Genomic DNA, 20,085 nt, shown 5'->3' with positions numbered 1-20,085 from the left:
AGATTATGCATATAAATGATAATATGCAAATTTGTCTTTCTGTTTCTGGTTTATTTCACTTAGCACAATGTCCTTCAAGTTCATCTACATTATCAAAATGACATGGCAGGATTTCTTTCTTTTTTAAGACTGAATAAGAGCCGTGTGTGTGTGTGTGTGTGTGTGTGTGTTCAGAGAGGGAAATCTTGTAATCTCTTTATCCATTCATCTTTCAATCAATACTTGCATTTTTTCCATGTCTTGGGTACTGTGAATAATACTGCAATGAACATGGAAGTGCAGGTATCTCTTTAAGATATTAATTTCATTTCCTTCACATGTATACCCAGTAGTGCAATTGCTCGATTTTATGGCAACTTCATTTTCAATTTTTTGAGGAATCTTCATACAGTCTTCCTTAATGGCTGTTTCAATTTACATGCCCACCAACAGAGTACAAAAGTTCCTTTTTCTCCACATCCTCGCTCTTGCCAATACTAGATATTTGTTTTCTTTTTGATGATAGTCATTCTAACAGATGTGAAGAGATATTTTAGTGTGGTTTTGATATGCATTTTCCTGATGCTTAGTGTCTTTCCATATACCTATAGGCTGTTTGTAAGTCTTCTTTAAAAAAATGTCTACTGAGGTCTTTTGCCCAATTTTTAATTAGGTTATTTGAGTTTTTACGATTGAGTTGTAAGGTTCCTTATATTTGGGATATTAACCTTTTTTCAAAAATATGGTGTGATAGTTAAGTTTAGGTGTCAGTATGACTGGATTAAAGGGTACCTGGGTAGCTGGCAAAGTATTATTTCTGGGTGTGCCTATGAGGGTGTTTCTGGAGGTGATTGGCATATGATACAGTGGACTGAGTGGGGAGACCTGCCCCCAATGTGGGCGGTCACCTCCAATCAGTTTTGTTCCTCTATTGAACAAAAAGACAGAGGAAAGGTGAATTTGTCCTCTATCTCCCAAAGTCGGGACACTCTTCTTCTCCTGCCCTTGGATGTCAGAATCCAAAGTTCTCCAGCCTTTAGACTTCAGGCCCCCAACTCAGATCTTCAGGCTTGGACTGAGAGTTACATCAGCAACTTCCTGGTTCTGAGGCCTTTGGACTTGGACTGAGCCACAAAATCATCCTCCCTTGTTCTCCAGCTTGCAAACAGCTCATTGTGGAACTTCTCAGCCCCATAATCACACGAGCCAATTCCTCTAATAAATCTCCTCTCCTATATCTATCTGTATTTATATATTCTATTGGTTCTGACTCTCTGGAGAACCCTGACTAATACATATGGTTTGAAAACATTTTCTCCTATTCCATAGGTTGCTTTTTCATTTTGTTGATCGTTTGTCTTGCTATACAGAAGCTTTCTAGTTTGATATAATCCCACTTGCTTATTTTTGTTATTGTTGCCTGTGGTTTTAGTGTCATAGTCAAAAAATCATTGCCAAAACCAAGATCAAGGAGCCTATTCACTATATTTTCTTCTAGAAGTTTTTACAGTTTCAGGACTTACAGTGAATCTATTTTGAGTTGATTTTTGTGTATGATTTTGTGTATGAAATGGTCCAGTTTCATTTTTTGCATGTAGATATCCAGTTTTCCCAACATTATTTATTAATAATCAGTTTATTAAGAAATTATCCTTTCCTCATTGTGTATTCTTGGCACCCTTGTCAAAGATTAGTTGACTAAATATGCATGGGTTTGCCCCCTTCCAGTTTAACCCACAATAGAGTTAACTTCTTTTCTTTTTTTCTATCAGCCCTAGAAATGAACCTACACACACCCCCTCTCATTACCCTAATTATTGTTCCTACCCATAGCTTCTCTAGCCTTCCAGAACGTAGGGCCCCCTCTCATAATTTACTCCTTCCAGTGTTTTCTGAGGGTTCTGACTGCTAGTGTACTAGTTGATCAGGACTGCCGTAACAAAATGCCCCAGATGGGTAAGCTAAACAACAGAAATGTGTTTGCTCACAGTTCGGAATGCCAGTGTCCAAGATTAAGATATCCCAGGTTTGGTTTCCTCTGAGGCCTTTCTCCTCATCTCATAGATGGCCAGCTTCTCACTGCCATTTCACATGACCTTTCTTCTATGCATGTGTACCCCCAGTGACCCTCAGTGTGTCCAAGTTTTCTTTCTTATAGAAACATCAGTCAGATTGGTTTAGGACCCTAAATGGCTTTGTTTTAACCTAATCACCTCTTCGACGGTCCTTTTTCGAATACAGTCACATTCTGAGGTACTAGGGGCGAGGACTTCAACATAAAAGTTTGAGGGAACACCATTTGGTCCATAACAGCCAAAACATAACATAACATAACTTGACATAACATAACATAACATAACATAACATAACATAACATAACATAAGAAAATGGGCAGGGTGTTTATGCCCTCACCCACTGTAACAGGTTTATACCCTCACCCTCTATACCAAGTTCCTTTGGATGGTTAATAGACACACACAAATTTAGCACTTGCCATTTAAAATCCATTCTGCCTTTTTCTCAGGTTCTTAGTTCTTTGAACTCAGAAATTTCAGGAAAATGTCTTATTGAAAGAGAGGAAGCTGAGCTGCTGTAGTCCTCTGGGCCCGTGGACCAATACTTTAATCTTAACTCTTCTTCTCTCCCAACTTCACTTGAGGTTCCCACCTGCATTTCATGGGCAGTAGCTAAACTCAGGCTGCCCTGCAAAATTCATATAAAGCTAACTTCTCACCTTTCTTCTTGCTTGTTGGTGAGTCAAGAAGCAATTGCATCACACTCTTGGGCTGACTGATGAAGAAATGGTGTCAGGCCATTTTGGATGGCAACATTTCAATTCTAAAGAAATTGTCCGGAGTAATCAAGGTTCGGATGATCATTCAGGGAGGGAATTTTATATTTTTATTTCCCAGGCCTTACTCCAGACTAAGTCCAGAGGCCAAAGTCCAGACCCTCAGTAGGTGCAGTAGTGCCAAGAAGAGCCTGGAACTTGGTGATAACCTCGGAGTCTGCCTAGCCAACAGCAACTGTTCTCTTCACACAATAAGATGTTAGAATGAGGTTCTCCTTGCCTCTGTTTCTACTGAAGCACCCCCAAAGCTCTAAGATTATCTATTCCTTAAGAGTAAATAAAAAAAAAATCAGGGATTAGGTAGTTTGAACTTGGACTAGAGGATGATTATTCCCCACTGAACAAAGTTTAACAAAGCAGTAAGAGAGAAAATTAAGTTGTGTTATGATCACAATCACACATCATGCTTATGCAACATGCCAGCTACATTTGCTTGGCCCAGCTGGTGTAACTCTTGTTACAACCGTCTTCGGATTTCATCCTGTTTGAATGACAAGTGATTGAGATGATTGCTTTTGCTTTTGGAAAATCCCCAAAGAGAAAAATACCACCCGTGTGTTTTGGAGAGAAGGAACTTGGTCAGATACTAAAAAGAGGATCTGGTCCAATAGCAGAGGTAGGAACCTCTAGGATTCACAACGTTTTATATCTCCTTTCACTCTTTGCTAACTTAAACCATCACCACAAAGTCACATTAATGCCTTAAGTAATACGCAATGTATGGAGGAGAAAGTAAGATCTATTCCATTTCAAAGGGACTCCAGCTTTCTTTTCTTTTTTTCTTCTCTTTGTCTGAGACAAAGTCTTGCTCTGTTGCAATAGCTCTCCATCATAGCTCTCTCCATCATAGCTCTCCATAGCCTCAAACTCTGGGCTCAAGTGATCCTCCCACCTCAGCCCCCCAAGAAGCTGGGACTACAGGGGTGCAACACCACACCCGGCTAATAAAGGACATCAGATTTCTTTTATCCTTATCCTCAGTATTTCAAAACAGAAGCTGTGACAGTGAGAACCAACAAGGTTTGGAACTCCCAAAGAAAACAGAGACTGAAGGTAGTGCCCAGGAGATTGGACCCAGGTAATGGTTTAGGCAGGTTTGGGGGCAGGGTAGGAAAGAAGCAAAGAGAGAACTATCCAAGCTACATCACATTAAGGAAGAGAAAAGGAAGAAGAAGTAAGAGAAATCTCAAGAAGGGGTGATGGTGAAGTAAAGGGTCCACTGGCCACCTGTCACCTAGCTCCAAGCAACTGTTACTGACAACTCCGATGTACAGGAGGGACCTCCATAGACTGCACATGTCTTGAGGCTGCTTGCGGGCTGTAGTCTCTTCCATCCCTAACTCTGATCGCCTGTACTCAAGATGGAACAAAACAGTCCTGCCCTACAACCTGAATCACTCCTCTAAAACTGACAGAAAGATGAACTTCATTACGGTAGCACAAAGACAAATTTTTTTACATCGCCAAGTTTTTATAGTGCATTCTGATCAGGATGGTTTTAAATGTACACACATACGTTTCTTACCAAAGTTGTATTATTTAATAAAGCCTAAAGGTAAATGGAAAGCAAAAGCATAGTGAGTCTTTTGAACTATTTATCTTATGTGCCTGAGTGAAGAAATAAATTTAGTAGCTGTTTCTCCGGTAACTAAACTTTGCTGTCTGATTTAGTTTCTTAGGCATTTAATTTGCCTTTAAACCTGTATTCTGTGCAAAATTCCATAACTGTTTAAAATATGGACTTATTAGAGATGTAGAAACTGAGAATGCAGTAGTATTTTCTACTTATTAACTCATCTCACAATTTCAAGATGGGGAATGGGGACTCAGAACACTTAGATGTTCAGACTGGGAAGAATCAAGGCCATGACCCTGAACATAATTGGAGTTCTACAAAGAAAAACTTGATTTCTTTCCTCTCAAAATCCTTTGACTTTGGGAGTCGACTAGTGTAATATTTTACTTTAACAGATGGTCATCTTTTGTGTAAAGACTTTCAGAGATTTGTCCTTGCTTTTCTGCCCACTGGTTGGTTGTTTTTTGTTTGTTTGTTTGTTTGATTGATTGTTTTCTTTTCTTTTCTTTCTTGGGGCAGGAGGTTGTTTTCAAATTGCATTTCAAAAGATATCCTTAGATGGGGTTGGTAAATGAATGCTGCACATCTCCACTTTTAAGAAAAGCTGGAATGTCTGAGGAAACTATGGTCAATTATCCAGCCTGACTACAATTCCAGAAAATCAGGCCCAGTCATCTAAATCATTCATTATTGTTTACTGAGTGGAACATGAATTTATAACCTACATGAGAAGTAGCTGTGAGATGCAATGTAGAAAAACCAGAGGAGTGGTGCAAAATGCCTGAAGTCAGAGGAGCCTCCGAAGTTTGACTTCACAAAAGAATACGGGAAACTTCAAACTTCGGCCTATCAGATTTTAGCAAAATATTGACTTACTATGTAAGATTAAATGAGAGAAGAGAGGTACCTAGCACAAAGTGGGTGCTCTATAAATGCTGGTCTCCTCCATTTCCCACAGAACCACATGCTGGAACACATGGTTGCTTAACAAAAAGAAACTGACTACGTCATGTTTCAGCCTAGAGCTCATCCCGCAGTCACGCATCTATCACTCCTTTGGAGTGCAGCACCTTGTTACACTTCTAAATTGAGATCTGTCACCTGATGAGTGTCAGTACCTACATGGGGAAAAGTCAATGGAGACCACATCTCCCAAAAGGTGCCTTCTTCAAAATGAGTGCTGTGTTTCCATGGACTCTGCAAGGGAAATTGACAGATAAAAATATCCAAACAGCTAAAGAGCATAAGACAAAAATGCAAAACTACACAATTAAAAAATGCAAAATAGACCAGGCGTGGTAGCTCACACCTGTAATTCCAGAACTTTGGAAGACTGAGGTGGAAGGATTGCTTGAACCCAGAAGTCCAGTCTAGGCAATATAGCGAGACTTTGTCCCTACAAAAGGTCAAAAAATTAGCTGAGTGTGGTAGTGTGTGCCTGTAGTTCCAGCTACGAGGCTGAGGCAGAAGGATCACCTGAAAGTCGAGGATGTGGTGAGCTGTGATCATGCTGCCACACTCCAGCCTGGATGACAGAGTAAGACGTTGACTCAGAAAAAAAGCAAAGTAAAGGAAGACACTTCTTTTCACTTTTCAACATAGCAAAGATTTCAAAACAATGAAATGCTTACAGAGACGAAGAAAAACAATCACTCTCAAAGATTACGTCAAGGAAAATGTGAAACAGACAACTATTTATCTAGGTCTTCAAAGAAGCAGATGCTAAGACTGGATTGAGCATATAAGAATTATATGAGGGAATATCCACAGGGGAGATAATGGAGGGAGCAGAGAAAGCCTGAGAGAGCCATCAGACCACGATTCAGCCTGTCCTCACATGAAGGGAGGAAGGTGGGTGTCAGCATACTAGACTGCCTGGCAGCCTCAGAAGAGCTCAGTAGGGAAATGGAGGAGCCTGCCAGCCCAAGGCAGCCAGAGGAGTCCCAGCAACAGGCTGCCCTAGTATCTTTGCAGCACTACGACACTGGCTGGGAGCAGCCTGTGGGAAGCCTGGCCTTGGACAGGCCCTTGGTCCACTGTGCTCTCCAGTTTGGAAGACTGCGAGGTACATTCCTGTAGCCACCACAGCCACTTTTAGTAAACACATTTGGCAATGTATTTTGAAAGGTTTACAAATAATTTTACTTTTTTTTATTTGATAAGTCTACCTCTTGAAATCTATCCCAAAGATGGAAAAACATAATTTGAGTCACATGAAAAGCTGCTCATTAAAAGTATCGATAATAGCAACCAAAAAAATAGAAACTAAACATCACTTAGAAGTAAACATAGTACTTGTGAGAGTGTCTACTCTTTCATTTCACTCACTGATTTCAGCTTCCCAAACCCTAGAGGCGTTCAGGTTTGTGAGTTCTGTGATAGTGACAAGAGTGATAAAAGCGCTGCTTTTAAAATCCATAGGTTGGGGCACTGGTCCTACTGAACTTCTTTGTAATTCCAGTACTTAAAGGAATGCTCTATATCTTCATCTGGATGCTGGTTTCCAAGGTTGTACACATAGGTAAAAATTCACTGGATGTGCATTTAGGACTAAAGCACTTCATGCACTTTTCTAGATGAGTTTTAACCTCAGTAAAGAAGGAAAAGAAGAAATCAAAGGACATGGCTGCTTAAATTGAGATACTGCAACCCTCGGTGTTGCAATCCTCCATGACTTAACACAAATGCAACTACCTAGTCATCAGACATAAGAGTCAACCAGGTTACAGAGACAGACTAACCAACCAGACTTTAGTTGTGGCCAAGGGCCAGGGGGATAAGAGTACTGCTCTCCCCCTGCACCACTGTCCACTTCCCTTTGTCCTTGCCCACCCCACTACTTACTATGACTATGTTCTTTCAACTTGATCCTCAGCTGCCTCCACCACCTTAGTCTTGTCACCGTCACCGCTGCTGCTCATTCTAAATCCCAATCAGCAGACATTTGTCACAACTATTTTCACCATCCTTTCAGGGGGCATGTTAGTATCTTGTTGTCCTCTGCTTTCTTTCTTTTTTTTTTTTTTAAGATTATTTTTGGCTGGGCACAGTGGTAATCCCAGCACTTTGGGAGGCCAAGCTGGGAGGATTACTTGAGCCCAGGAGTTCAAGACCAGCCTAGGCAACACAGCAAATCTGGTCTCTACAAAAATAAAAATAAAAGGTCAAAAATTATTGGCAGGGCATAATGGTGGTGCATACCTATAGCTCCAGCTACTCAGGAGGCTGAGGTAGAAAGATGACCTGAGCCAAGGAGAGGTCAAGGCTGCAGTGAGCCACGATTGTGCCACTGTACTCCAGTTTGGGAGACAGAGTAAGACCCCCAACTCAAAATATATATATATATGTATTACTCTAATACAGAAAATGTGAAACAGACAACTATTTATCTAGGTCTTCAAAGAAGCAGATGCTAAGACTGGATTGAGCATATAAGAATTATATGAGGAAAGTACTTCGATGGCACCACTGGGTTTCTTTTTTTTTCTCCAATAAATATAAGCATTATTACTTATAGACTAAATCTTACTTACTATTTAAATTAAAGCTGCAATCTGTCACTTATTTGTTGCATAGCATTTGCCCCTCAGAGAAGGCAAAATCAGTCTGAATCCAAATGAGAACAAAATTTCATTTATCCATGGTATGTGTACCTGTGGCTCCCATCAGGAAACAAGCACAATCCAGCATGCAGATATCCAGCATTTTCAATTCAGGAACAAGTTATGACTTTGAATAAGTAATTCATAAAACAGAGGCTACATTCATTGGAGGGTGTGGTGTGAGGTCGCAGGCCCTATTCATAAATCATGCAGTCAACAAACATGTATTAAGCAAATACATATTGTTGGAGGCGGCCCTTTGTACAGAGCACCAAATCAACCTCATTAAGGTGGCTGACAAGAAATTAGGGGAATGGTAGGTCTGTGTAAAATTGACAGAGAGGGAAAACCCTGTAAAGCGGTTGGTTGCAGTTGTGTAGAAGTTAAGGACTATGGCAAAGAATCTCAGTCCAAGGATGTCATCGAAGAGTACTTCAAATGCAAGAAATGAGCAAGTAAAACTTTGGCTCATGTTCTAAAAAAAAAAAAAGAAGAAGAAGAAGCTGTACATTTTAAATGCTGATGGCCGGGCTCAGGGGCTCAGCCTGTAATCCTACGCCTTTGGGAGGCTGAGGTGAGTGGATTGCCTGAGCCCGCAGGTTCGAGACCCACCTGGGTAACTTGGCGAGACCTCATCTCTACAATAAATCAAAATGAGCCGGGCGTGGTAGCACGCGCCTGTAGTTCCGGCTACTTGGAAGGCTGAGGCGGAAGGATCGCCGGAGCCCAGTGGGTCGAGGCTGCGGTGGCCAGGAGCGGCCACTGCACTGCGGTCTGGGCGACAGAGTGAGACTCCAACTCAAAAAATTAAAAATAAATAAATAAATAAAATGCTGATGGTTATTGCCAAATTGCTCTCCAAAAAAAGTATAGCAATTTACGCTGTTACCAAATTTCTATGAAAGTGTGGCTGTGCTCTAAGTTAATATCAGTCTTACCTGGGGCCTCAGTACACTTTCCTGGTATTCGTCTTTCATTGGTTCTCTACTTTACTGCCTAAATTACACTGCCAGGCCCTTTACACTCTTGAGACCCCTGCCCCTCTGACATCAGGAACTGATCTCACTTTCTCCTCTGCCATCCTCAGTGTGGTTGTTTGTTTCCTCTTGCTCTTGAGATTGCTACCACAGCTCCGCACTAATTACACCTGCATTAAGGAAAAAGGGGAACGGATGATGCTAGCTGCAACTATCCCTTTTATCAGGAAAGCAAAGCCTTCTTAGAAGTCTCCCAGTAAATGCTTAGAAGTAAAACAGTATTTGCGAAAGTGTCCACCTCATTCATTTCACTCGCTTATTTCAACTTCCAAACCCCTATAGGCGTTCAAGTTTGTGAGTTCTGTGATAGTGACAAGAGTGATATAAGCACTGCTTTTATAATCCATTGGTTAGGGGCGTTGCTTTCCTGCTAAAAGGGATGAATGCAGCCAGCACCATCCGTCTTCCTTTTTCCTTAATGCAGATATAACGCATGGAGCTGCAGCAGCAATCTCAAAAGCATGAGGAAACAAGCAAGAGGATAAAAGGTCACCACATTGAAGATGGCAGAGGAGAAAGTGAGATCAGTTCCTGACATCAGAGGGGCAGGGGTCCCAAGAGTGTGACGGGCCCGACGGTGTTATTTAGGCAGTAAAGTAGAGAAGCAATGAAAGATGAATACCACGAATGTGTATTGAGGCCCCAGGTAAGGTTAGTATTAATTTAGAGCACAGCCACACTTTCATAGAAATTTGGTAACAGTGTAAATTGCCATAATTTTTTTGGAGAGCAATTTGGCAATATCCATCAGCATCTAGAAGGTACAGTTTCTTCTTTTTTTTCTTTTAAGAACATGAGCTAAAGTTTTACTTGTTCATTTCTTGCATTTGAAGTACTCTTCGATGACATCCTTGGTCTGAGATTCTTTGCCATAGTCCTTAACTACTACACAACTGCAACCAACCACTTTACAGGGTTTTCCCTCTCTGTCAATTTTACACAGACCTACCATTCCCCTAATCTTGTCATCAACCGTAATGAGGTTGATTTGGTGTTCAGCACTAAGAGGCTCCACCAACTTGAGTACCAGGCTCATCACAGTTGGATGCAAACACACAGAGATGGACCTGGCACTTGTCTAAGGCTTTGGCAACCTCGGGAACTCCACGTGCTAGGTGGTGGTGGCTGAGGGCGGTCTTCAGCACCGCTTGTAAAGCAGTGTTCATGTCCCTTACCCCTCCAGCAGCGAGGCCTTCCTCTGCCGTGGCGGTGAATTACAGTGACACTGTATCTTGACGCCCCTGAGCCTCCGCCTCCGAGCGACTCGGTGGGGGCACGGAAAGAGTGCACAGCTGCTTTAAACTAGCAATTCCGCCAGGTCACAGTGGCTCAAGCCTGTAATCCCAGCACTTTGGGAGGCCGCGGCGAGAGGATTGCCTGAGCTAGGGGTTCGAGACCAGCCTGGGCAACTTGGCGAGACCGTGTCTCTATGATTAATTAAAAAATAAGCCGGACGTGGTAACACGTGCCTGTAATTCCAGCTACTTGGATGGATCGCCTGATCCCCGTAGGTTGAGGCTGCTGTGGCTGTGAGCGTGTCACTGCACTCCAGCCTTGGAGACAGAGTGAGACTTCAACGAAAAAAAAAAAAAAAACCCAACAAAACAAAACAAAAAACTAGTAGTTCCTCTATTGGGAAATTACCCTAACAAAAAGCACAGGTGCAAAAAGATATATGCACAGTTTATTTATTGCAGGATTGTTGAGAAGTAACAAAAAATTAGAAATAACCTAAACATTATAAATTGGAAAAATAAATTAAAGTACATACATTCATACAACTAAATACTATGCAGCTGTTCAAGAAAGAGTAAAGTAGGACACAGGCAATGACATGAAAGGTGCCCAGGAGATAATTTACTAAGGAAAAAAGTGATACGTATAGTATGATCCTATTTTGCTAAAAACAAAACAAACAAATTTTAAAATGCTAAACCGGCCGGACTCAGTGGCTCAGCCTGTAATCCCAGCGCTTTGGGAGGCCGAGGTGAGTGGATTGCCTGAGCCTGCGGGTTCGAGACCCGCCTGGGCAACTTGGCAAGACCTCATCTCTACAATAAATCAAAAATTAGCCGGGCGTGGTAGCACATGCCTGTAGTTCCAGCTACTTGGAAGGCTGAGGCGGAAGGATCGCCGGAGCCCAGCAGGTTGAGGCTGCAGTGGCCAGGAGCAGCCACTGCACTCCAGTCTGGGCGACAGAGTGAGACTCCAACTCAAAAAAATAAAGATAGAAATAAATAAAAATAAAAATGCTTAACCAGACACAGTGACTCATACCTGTAATCCCAGGACTTTGGGAAACTGAGATGGGAGGATCACTTGAGGCCAGGAGTTCAAGAGCAGCCTGGGTAGCACAGCAATACCCCATCTCCCATCCAAGTACTAACCAGGCCCTACCCTTCTTAGTTCCAAGATCAAATGAGATTGGACACATTCAGGGTGTTACGGCCACAGACAGCAAGATCCTATCTTTAAAAAATATTTTTAGGCCAGGATTCGTGGCTCAGTCTGTAATCCCAGCACTTTGGGAGACCGAGGCAAGTGGATTACCTGAACCCATGGGTTCGAGACATACCCTGGCAACTTGGTGAGACCTTGTCTCTACAATAAATCAAAAATTAGCCGGGCGTGGTAGAGCGCACCTATAATTCCGGCTACTTGGAAGACTGAGGTGGAAGGATCGCTGGAGCCCAGCAGGTCGAGGTTGTCATGGCCGGGAACATGCCACTGCACTCCAGTCTGGGCGACAGAGTGAAACTCCAACTCAAAAAAAAAAAAATTTTTTTTTTTAAATTAACCAAGTGTAGTAACACACACCTGTAGTTCCAGCTACTCGGGAGACTGAGGTGAGAGGCTCACTTGAGCGCAAGAGTTCAAGGTTTTAGTAAGCTATGATCGCACCACTGCACTCCAGCCTGGGTGACATAGCAAGACCCTGTCTCTTAAACAAACAAAGCTACATGTGTATTTGCACCAAAAAAAGGTTAAAAGAGAAAAACCAAACATAAAATGGACACAGCAAGTTTTTTAGTATGCCTTTTGTAGCAACTACTATTTAGTATAGCAATATTAACCAAAAGCAGAAAACAGTAGCTCAAGGCTGAGGTCAAACGGGGACAGCCAGAGGACAGAAAACTGCAGATTTAAAGTAGCTCCAAAACAACAAATCTTCCAGACAAGTTTTGATAGGAGAAGCAAGTGAATGACAAAGTGTTATAGAGAGGAAGGAAAGAGGAATGTAGAGATTCAAAGTCATCATCAAGCCAAAGAAAAGGTTTGGGAGATGTAATGGAAGACAGGGAATTATGTTGAAGGAGAAGAGAGAAAGATCTGAGTTTGATTTCCTGGAGCTGGAACAGATCTTAACAATGAAAAAGTCCAAGGAGGGAACACGCCTGTGGTTGATAGAAGGAACAGAGTTATGATGTCACAATCCTCGTTCAAATGTGCGCCACAGACTGTGCTGTTGTTACTGTTTGTTTGTTTTTTTAAACACAAGGCTAGTTTCCCATTTATCCCACCAGAGTCCATTCTATTTTCAACAGCTTTGCTACCTGAGTTTCTCCCCTTCACTACAAGACACTTCTTGGAATTTGTTCTCCTGACCCCTCTCCCCAATTGCTTTATTTGAGATTTTTAAAGGGACTTTATTACTAAAAATTTCAGAGGACAGCAAGTGACAAATGCTACTGATCTGAGTTGCTCATCAATAGAATGAGCCTATTTTGCCTTTGCAGTAGTGTGGTTGCACATATTAACACCCCTCTCTTAGACCTTGGCTATGAACTCAGTCACTAAACACCAACCCATCCATCTTCCTATTGCCAGTTTGGTCTCTAAATTCTCCTTCGAGTCATCTTTCCTCTAGTTGTAGCTCCTCTGGTTTGAGTTATAATGTGAACACTAATGGGGAGTGTTGGCTTACGAACAGACTCACTACGCTTCAGAGCAAGCTTCAGACCTGTCCCTCCTGTCTCACTTTCTTCTTAATTCACTCAAAATCCTTTCCCAACAACGGTCATTGGAGTTGAGAAAAGTACAATCGGCCACCAATGGGAATGTAGAGGTTTATGAGACTAAAAGCAAGGGGCTGGCTATAAAAGTGACTTTGGAAGTCAGCTGACACAGTGATGAGCTTAACTAGATGTTGTTCAGGTCACAGGAGATGTTACAAAGAAATTGTGGTGAAGAGATATGGTCTTGGTGTGGCAGAGAAATAACCCCTTCTCTGCCACTGAGGAAAAAAGGAAATGACCAAGTGATGACAATTTGAGGAGGCGAAATCAAAAAGTGTATCCATCAGAGTTTTTAGTTTCAATACACCCTGATCAACTCTGGCTAATTTGTATAGAAAAGGAATTTACTAAGAAATAATTGATGGCTCACATAGTTCCCAGCAGGGTTGAAGAACCTGACTTGGAAGCCACACCGCCAGAAACAATGTTCTCAGTCTCACTGCACAGAATGGATTCTGGGAAGACATCAGTGTCCCATCTGCTAGACATTTTACTTGGCTCTCACCAAACATGCCAGATGTTACAGCAGGAACCGCCCTAGACACCACCAGGGACAATCCCCAAGGGCACGATCCACACCTGGAACTGCTCGCTGCTGCTGCCAGCACTAACTCCACTACAGTGGGTTCCTTGTGATCTCTGCTTCTTGCAACTCTGCCTTTCAATGCCAAGTCTGGTGCAGGTGTGTCTGGTTGGTGGAACCTGCAATGTGTACCCACAGCTTGCATCACAGGGAGGCTGCGAAAGTGCCATCCAGCCTTTCTAGTCTCTACAGTGGATCTGGCCAAAAAGTAACCAAATGTCATCCACACCAGAGGTCAAGAAGAGTGCATGGAAAGGTTGAAAATATCAGGCAGTTGCTTTACATTAGCAAAGGAGTTCCATAAGATTGAGTAAAAGGGACAAGTAGAGTCAGACCCTAAGCCTTAGGATAGATGAGGAGTTCCACTGGATAGGGAGAAAGAGAGAAGGAGGGAAGATTTTTTTTCCTAACGTTTACTATAGAACTTAATAAGAGTCCATTATGAATAAAAATGCTAAAAATACAAAAGAAGTTCAAAAAAGCAAATAAAAATTATCCATCATTCTCCAACTTCTTCTTATGGCTATTAACATTTAAACTATTTTCTACATCTTTTTCTATTGATTTGGAGATCATACACTACATAATATTTTGATTTTTTTCACAAATTATGATTTTTATGACAACTGAAAATTCCATTCTTTTGATGCACCATCATTTCTTGGCATATCACAGATTTTTTTTCTTAAATTCCTAGAAATGAAATAAATGGGTCAAAAGAGTATGAATATTGACACATATTGTCTTATTGTTGCAAAAATATCATGCATTTCCAATCATAAATTTTTGAGTATTTTATTTTTTTGAAATCTCATCAATACTATGTATAATCCATTTTTAAACCTTCACAGGTAAAATATTATTCCATTTTAATTTTGTATTTATTTGATCATAAGTAAGGTTTTATCTCTTTTTCCATATACAATTATCAATTGCCATATCCCTTCTCTTTTTTTCTTTTGAAAATACATATCTTTTTCTTTGGCTTATAGGATTTTATTTATACAGTAAAAGGCTATAAACCCTTTGTCAAGTAGATTTAAAATACTTAGAGTTTTCATTTCTTTTGGATGTTTTTCTCACATATAGAAATTTGAGATATTTATGGAATCAAATCAATATTTGTCTTTATGGTGTCTACCCTTATATTTGTGCATCAGCTCTTGCAGGCTAACATTTTAAATTAAACTTGTGGATTTAAATCACAAGGATAAAGGAAAAAAATCAGACTCTTCCTCAACTTTACACATTCTACATTTCTCAGGAAATGATCCGTTTTTCTAGTTGCTCAGAACAAGGCTCTAGAGTCAAAATCAGCACCTGATTTCTCTACTACCCACTTTCTGCCCTCGGACACATGTGCAGTATCTGATCACTTCTCTCCGTCCAGGCACTACCACCCAGGTCCTAAGGTCACTTATATCTCACTGGGGTTATTGCCCAGCAGCTTTCTAATGTATCTCCCTGCTTCCTCGTTGTCCCTTACAGTCTATCCAGAATGACTCTTTTAAAATGAAATTCAAATTACATATTCCTCTGCTCAAACCCTCCAGTGGTTTCCATCCTGTTCAGAGTAATAGCCAAAGTTATGACAACGAACTGTAAGACCCAGCAGGATCTGACACCAGTTCCTCCTTCCCTGTACCCTTAGACCTCATCTCCCATTACCCTCCTGCTCTGCACTTCGATCTGGCCCCATTGGCATTCAAGCTATTACTCAAACACGTGGCACACATTCCTGCCTTGGGATCACAACCTGTTCCTGCCCCAAATATCCAAATGCCTCACTCCCTCAATCCATTCAGGATCTTTGCTCAAACACCTTCCCTCAAAGGTCTTCCCTGAGTACCCTATTTCAAACAGCACCTCACTGTCTCTGCCATCACTTGGTCTCCCACATCCTTCTTTATATGTATTTCGCCATAGCATTTATTATCATCAGAACCAGACACTTATCATTTGTCTGTCTGTCCCTCGTAAGATGAAAGCTCTTTAAGGACAGGGGATGTATCCTCAGGACCTCACGGCTTGGCACTTAGCAGGTACTCAGGAAATATTTGTAATCAATGAAAGTTAATATTTGTCATAGGCTGAGTTCTCTAATGTAGACCCCAAGGCAAGGACAAGTGTGCAAATGATTTACTATGGAAGTAAGAAGCGTATGAGGGGAGGGAGTGAGGGAAGGCCTAACCCCAGCTGAATCCTGAATGCAGTTCTAGCCTGTCACCCAGAGGCAAGGGAGCTGAGTTTTACACTCCCCCACCATCAGCCATTGGTCACGCGGAGAGATGGAAACTCCCATGCAATCTTGCCTCTCAGCTGCATCTCAAGAGAAAGCCTTTCAAGAAGCAAACACATATCAGCCATTAGTAGCAAGGCTGGTCAAAAGAATGTGAGGTATCCATTATAGAATTGAATGAATGAGTAGTGAAAAAGGAAGCGGTTGAAACATTTGTAAGTTGATAGTAGGGTCGAACTAATGAAAGGTGAGTGTGAGAAGTATCAGTTTGAGAATGGGTGCCAGTCTATACTTCCCTGACCGGTAGGACTACACTGGGCTAAACTTCCCTCTGCAACTTTGCTTCAAAAGAAGGTTGAGGCCAGGCTCGGTGGCTCAGCCTGTAATCCCAGCACTTTGGGAGGCCCAGGTGAGTGGATTGCCACAGCCCGCAGGTTCGAGATCCACCCGGGCAATTTGGCGCAACTTTGTCTCTACAATATATCAAATATTAGTCAGGCGTGATGGCGCTTGCTGTAATTCTGGCTGCTTGGAAGGCTGAGGCGGAAGGATCACCGGAGCCCAGCAAGTAGAGGCTGCGGTGGCTGGAATCGTGCCACTGCACTCCAGCCTGAGTGACAGAGTGAGACTCCAACTCAAAAAAAACAAAAAACAAGGTTAAGACTGTCTCATGTTGAGTCACTGGATATGTCTGCTGGGGACAGACTAGGATGGGACAACTGTAAGAGCATGCCTTTGGCAGTTCTGCTCAAATTCTCAACTACATACACTGTGGATTAGAGATCTGTTTTGATTCGTGGATTTCAACTGAAAGGACGTGTCGGCTGAACCGGGAGGAGCTTTTTCTAACTACAACCTTTTTCTTCAGATTTTGCCATGTCTCCTTAAGAAAGCATATCAGAATATTTGGGAACAATGGAACAAATAGAATTTGCCACATGTCTCCCAGAAGTTTAGCTATGCACCCTACCCTTACCCTAACGATCAACAACTTCTCCTTTAGAATTCTAATTCCTCTTGAAATAACCAGATTCTAGAGACTTTAATTCACAAAATTTTGTGTGGGTCCTGAGGATCTGTCATTTTAAAAACTTCCCATGCTATTCTGGTACACAGCAGAATTAAGAAACTGAGTTAAGTTTTTCAACCACTCATACCAAGAGTGTATTATTTCAGTAAGATAGTCAGAATCTCTTTGCCTTCACATAAGCAAAGATACAGAAGAAAGGAGAGAATTTCCCTTCAACTTTTAAGTATGTAAATTTTTATTTATACAGAACAGTTGGTAGAATGGGTACTATAAACATACATATGTCCTTCCACTAGATTCCAAAATTGCTAACATTTTATACATCACCATATTTGCCTTCTTCATCTAAATATATATATATGCACACAAGCATGCATATAGATAGATCAATATAGACACATATATATTGCTGAGCCATTTGAAATATGTTGCAGACAGCATGATCTTTTACTCCTGAATACTTTAGCATGCCCCTCCTAAAAGTAAGAACATTCTCCTTGATGACCATAATACAACAGCATCGTACTCTATTTGTCTGGGTCCAATCAGGAGACAGAAGCCACACAGTTATTTGAAAGGGTGGGCTTACTATAAAGAATAATTAATATGCAACAGGGAAGTAACCATAAAGCGTACACTAGAGCTGAGGGAGAGTACCCAAGGAAGGACCAACTTGGAAAAGGACCTCGAACATGACTGGGTTCAGACCACATCAGAGAAAGTATGGTTGCAGACTATGGATGGTGGAGAAGTCCTCTGGGTTCCTCAGGTCAGATCTAGTCCACATTCACTAGGCAAGCAGGAAACAACCCTCTAAGAGCCAAGGCTGGAGGGCAGATGTGCAAAGAAAGTCAGAATGGTTCTGCAGACACAGATTGGAACAAATAGTGTTCTTGTTGAGAGTCACATCAAGGAGTCACCTGGTCTGGATTGGGGCTGCAAGGTTACCAAGATCTGGGATGCAGATGAGGCAGGGTACAACCAAAGGTCCCCAGATACACATTGACCAATTGGACAACCGGAGGAAAAAAAAAAAAGCAAAATACAACTCTCCAAAACCAGGAAGAAAATCTCCCTTCCTCCTGCAGTCTCCCTCCTGTGCCTTCTCTTGACAAAGTTTAACATCATGCTTCTGTTAAAGAGAAATGCTTGAAGAGTCCAGTTCATTGTTGCAGAGAAATATTAAAGTGCGAATCAGAGTTGAGGCAATAAATTAATAGTTGACACACACACATAATAAAAGAATTCCCTAATAATGGCTATTCCCAGCCCATATTCAAATTTCTTTAGTTGTGCCAAAAACATCTTTCATAGTTTTGTGGGGTCTTTTTAAAACCAGAAAACAATCAAGGTTATATTTGATTATTAAGTCCTTTTCATTTCTTCTGATTTAGAGCAATCCCTCCCATTATTTTAACGACATTGATCTTTAGAAGAAATTAAGTCCATTGTTTTACTAATGGAGTCACACTCTAGATTTGTCTGATTGTTTCTTCCTGGTGTTGTTTAATTTGTTTTTTGTCCCCAGAATTTCTGGTAAACTGGAGGTTAAACCTAAAGGTTTGATTACAATCAGGTGAAATACATTTTAACAAGAATACTTCATGATTGACACTGTTCACCTCAAATTGCATCGCATCGGAGACATATAGTGTTGGTTTCTTACTGTTGAAGCAAGAAACTTGACCTATTGGTTAAAGTACTGATGGTGCGATATCTCCACTGTAAACACATGGTTTTTCCTTTGCAATTAGCAAGTAATCTGTGGGGTGTTACTTTGACACTTTGAGTGTATACTCCTACCCACTCACCTTTCACTTAATGGTTTTAGCATCCAATTTGTCATAAGAAAGTGCAAAATGGAAATTTTCTAATTCAGTCTTTCCTTCTGTATTCTATACCTCGCATTCTCTTATTCAAAAGGAGCTTTCCCTTATCAACTAGAAATGAACTATACTTTTCCCAAAATAAAAAAGAAGAGGAGGAGGAGAAAGAAGATGCACAATTAGCTATTTTCAGAGTAAAGGAAATAGAGTTTTGATCGGAAAGGAAGGAGAACCATTTTGTAGCAAGAACTTAGGGGCAGTAGGTATGTCCCAGGATAACAGGAGAGTCCTGATTCCTGTGAGACCCATGCGAGAGGGATGCCAAGAAGTTGGAGAGAAACAAAAATAAGCCATCTGTTTTGCAGTTGACTGCCAGGGCCTGGAATGGAAACCTCCATTTGCCATTCAACTATCTTTTCGGTCAACTTTGGCACATTGGCCACAGAATATTGATGCTGACCTAAGAGAAGTAACTGTTTCATTGACAACCAATATGAAATAACTGAATGGCTTATGAGACAAAGAGGCTACATGAACTTCTGTGTATGAAAGTGCTAGGAAAATGTAACATAATAAACAAAAATGAGGCATTATTGTGTATTTTTCCTCTTACAAATCATTACTTTTTAATCATTTAATAATTTAATGAAAAAATTTTAAGCTACTACCCCATTTAATCTATGATGTCCTCAACTAAAAACCCAAGAATCTGATTATAACTTTATGTTCCTAACATATTTCCTCAAAGCTGGGATGTTTTCTATATAATTGCCTTATTCAAATTTAATCTCAATGGGCATGGTGGCTTATGCCTATAATCCCAGCACTTTGGGAGGCTGAGGCAGTATTGCTTGAGCCTAGGAGTTTGAGACCAGCCTTGGCAGCATAGCAAGACCTCGTCTCTATACAAAAAAATTTTTTAATGAGGCAAGCATAGTGGCATGTACCTGTAGTCCCAGCTACTTGGGAATCTGAGGCAGAAAGACCACCCGAGCCCAGGAGGTTGAGACTGTAGTGAACCATGATCACACCACTGCATTGGAGACTCCAATTCAAAAAAAAAAAAAAACTTTTATCTCAAGACTTCACAAAATACATTATCTGAACAGGAAAGTAACATGATGCCATGTAAAAGAGCACTGGACTTGAATTTTTGGCCTGAATTCTGGTGCTAAGTAGTATAACTATAGTCAAGTTACTTACCCTTTCCCAAAATCAGCTTCTTAATCCCTAGAATGAAAGTAATCACTCCCACCGGGCTCGGTGGCTCAGCCTGTAATCCCACGCCTTTGGGAGGCTGAGGTGAGTGGATTGCCTGAGCCCGCAGGTTCGAGACCCTCCTGGG

The 20,085-nt window shown here is 41.3% G+C and overlaps 1 pseudogene; it reads right to left on the bottom strand.

Annotated features, from left to right (window-relative positions):
* Positions 1-9,840: 9,840 nt before the first annotated feature.
* Positions 9,841-20,085, bottom strand: part of LOC110595403 — a 24,338-nt pseudogene continuing 14,093 nt past the window's right edge.

Source organism: Carlito syrichta, unplaced genomic scaffold (assembly GCF_000164805.1).
Source record: "Carlito syrichta isolate Samal-C Ts95f unplaced genomic scaffold, Tarsius_syrichta-2.0.1 Scaffold301694, whole genome shotgun sequence".
Lineage (NCBI taxonomy): Eukaryota > Metazoa > Chordata > Mammalia > Primates > Tarsiidae > Carlito > Carlito syrichta.
The sequence above is the reverse complement of the archived record's forward strand: the minus strand, read 5'-3'. Positions and strand labels throughout refer to the sequence as shown.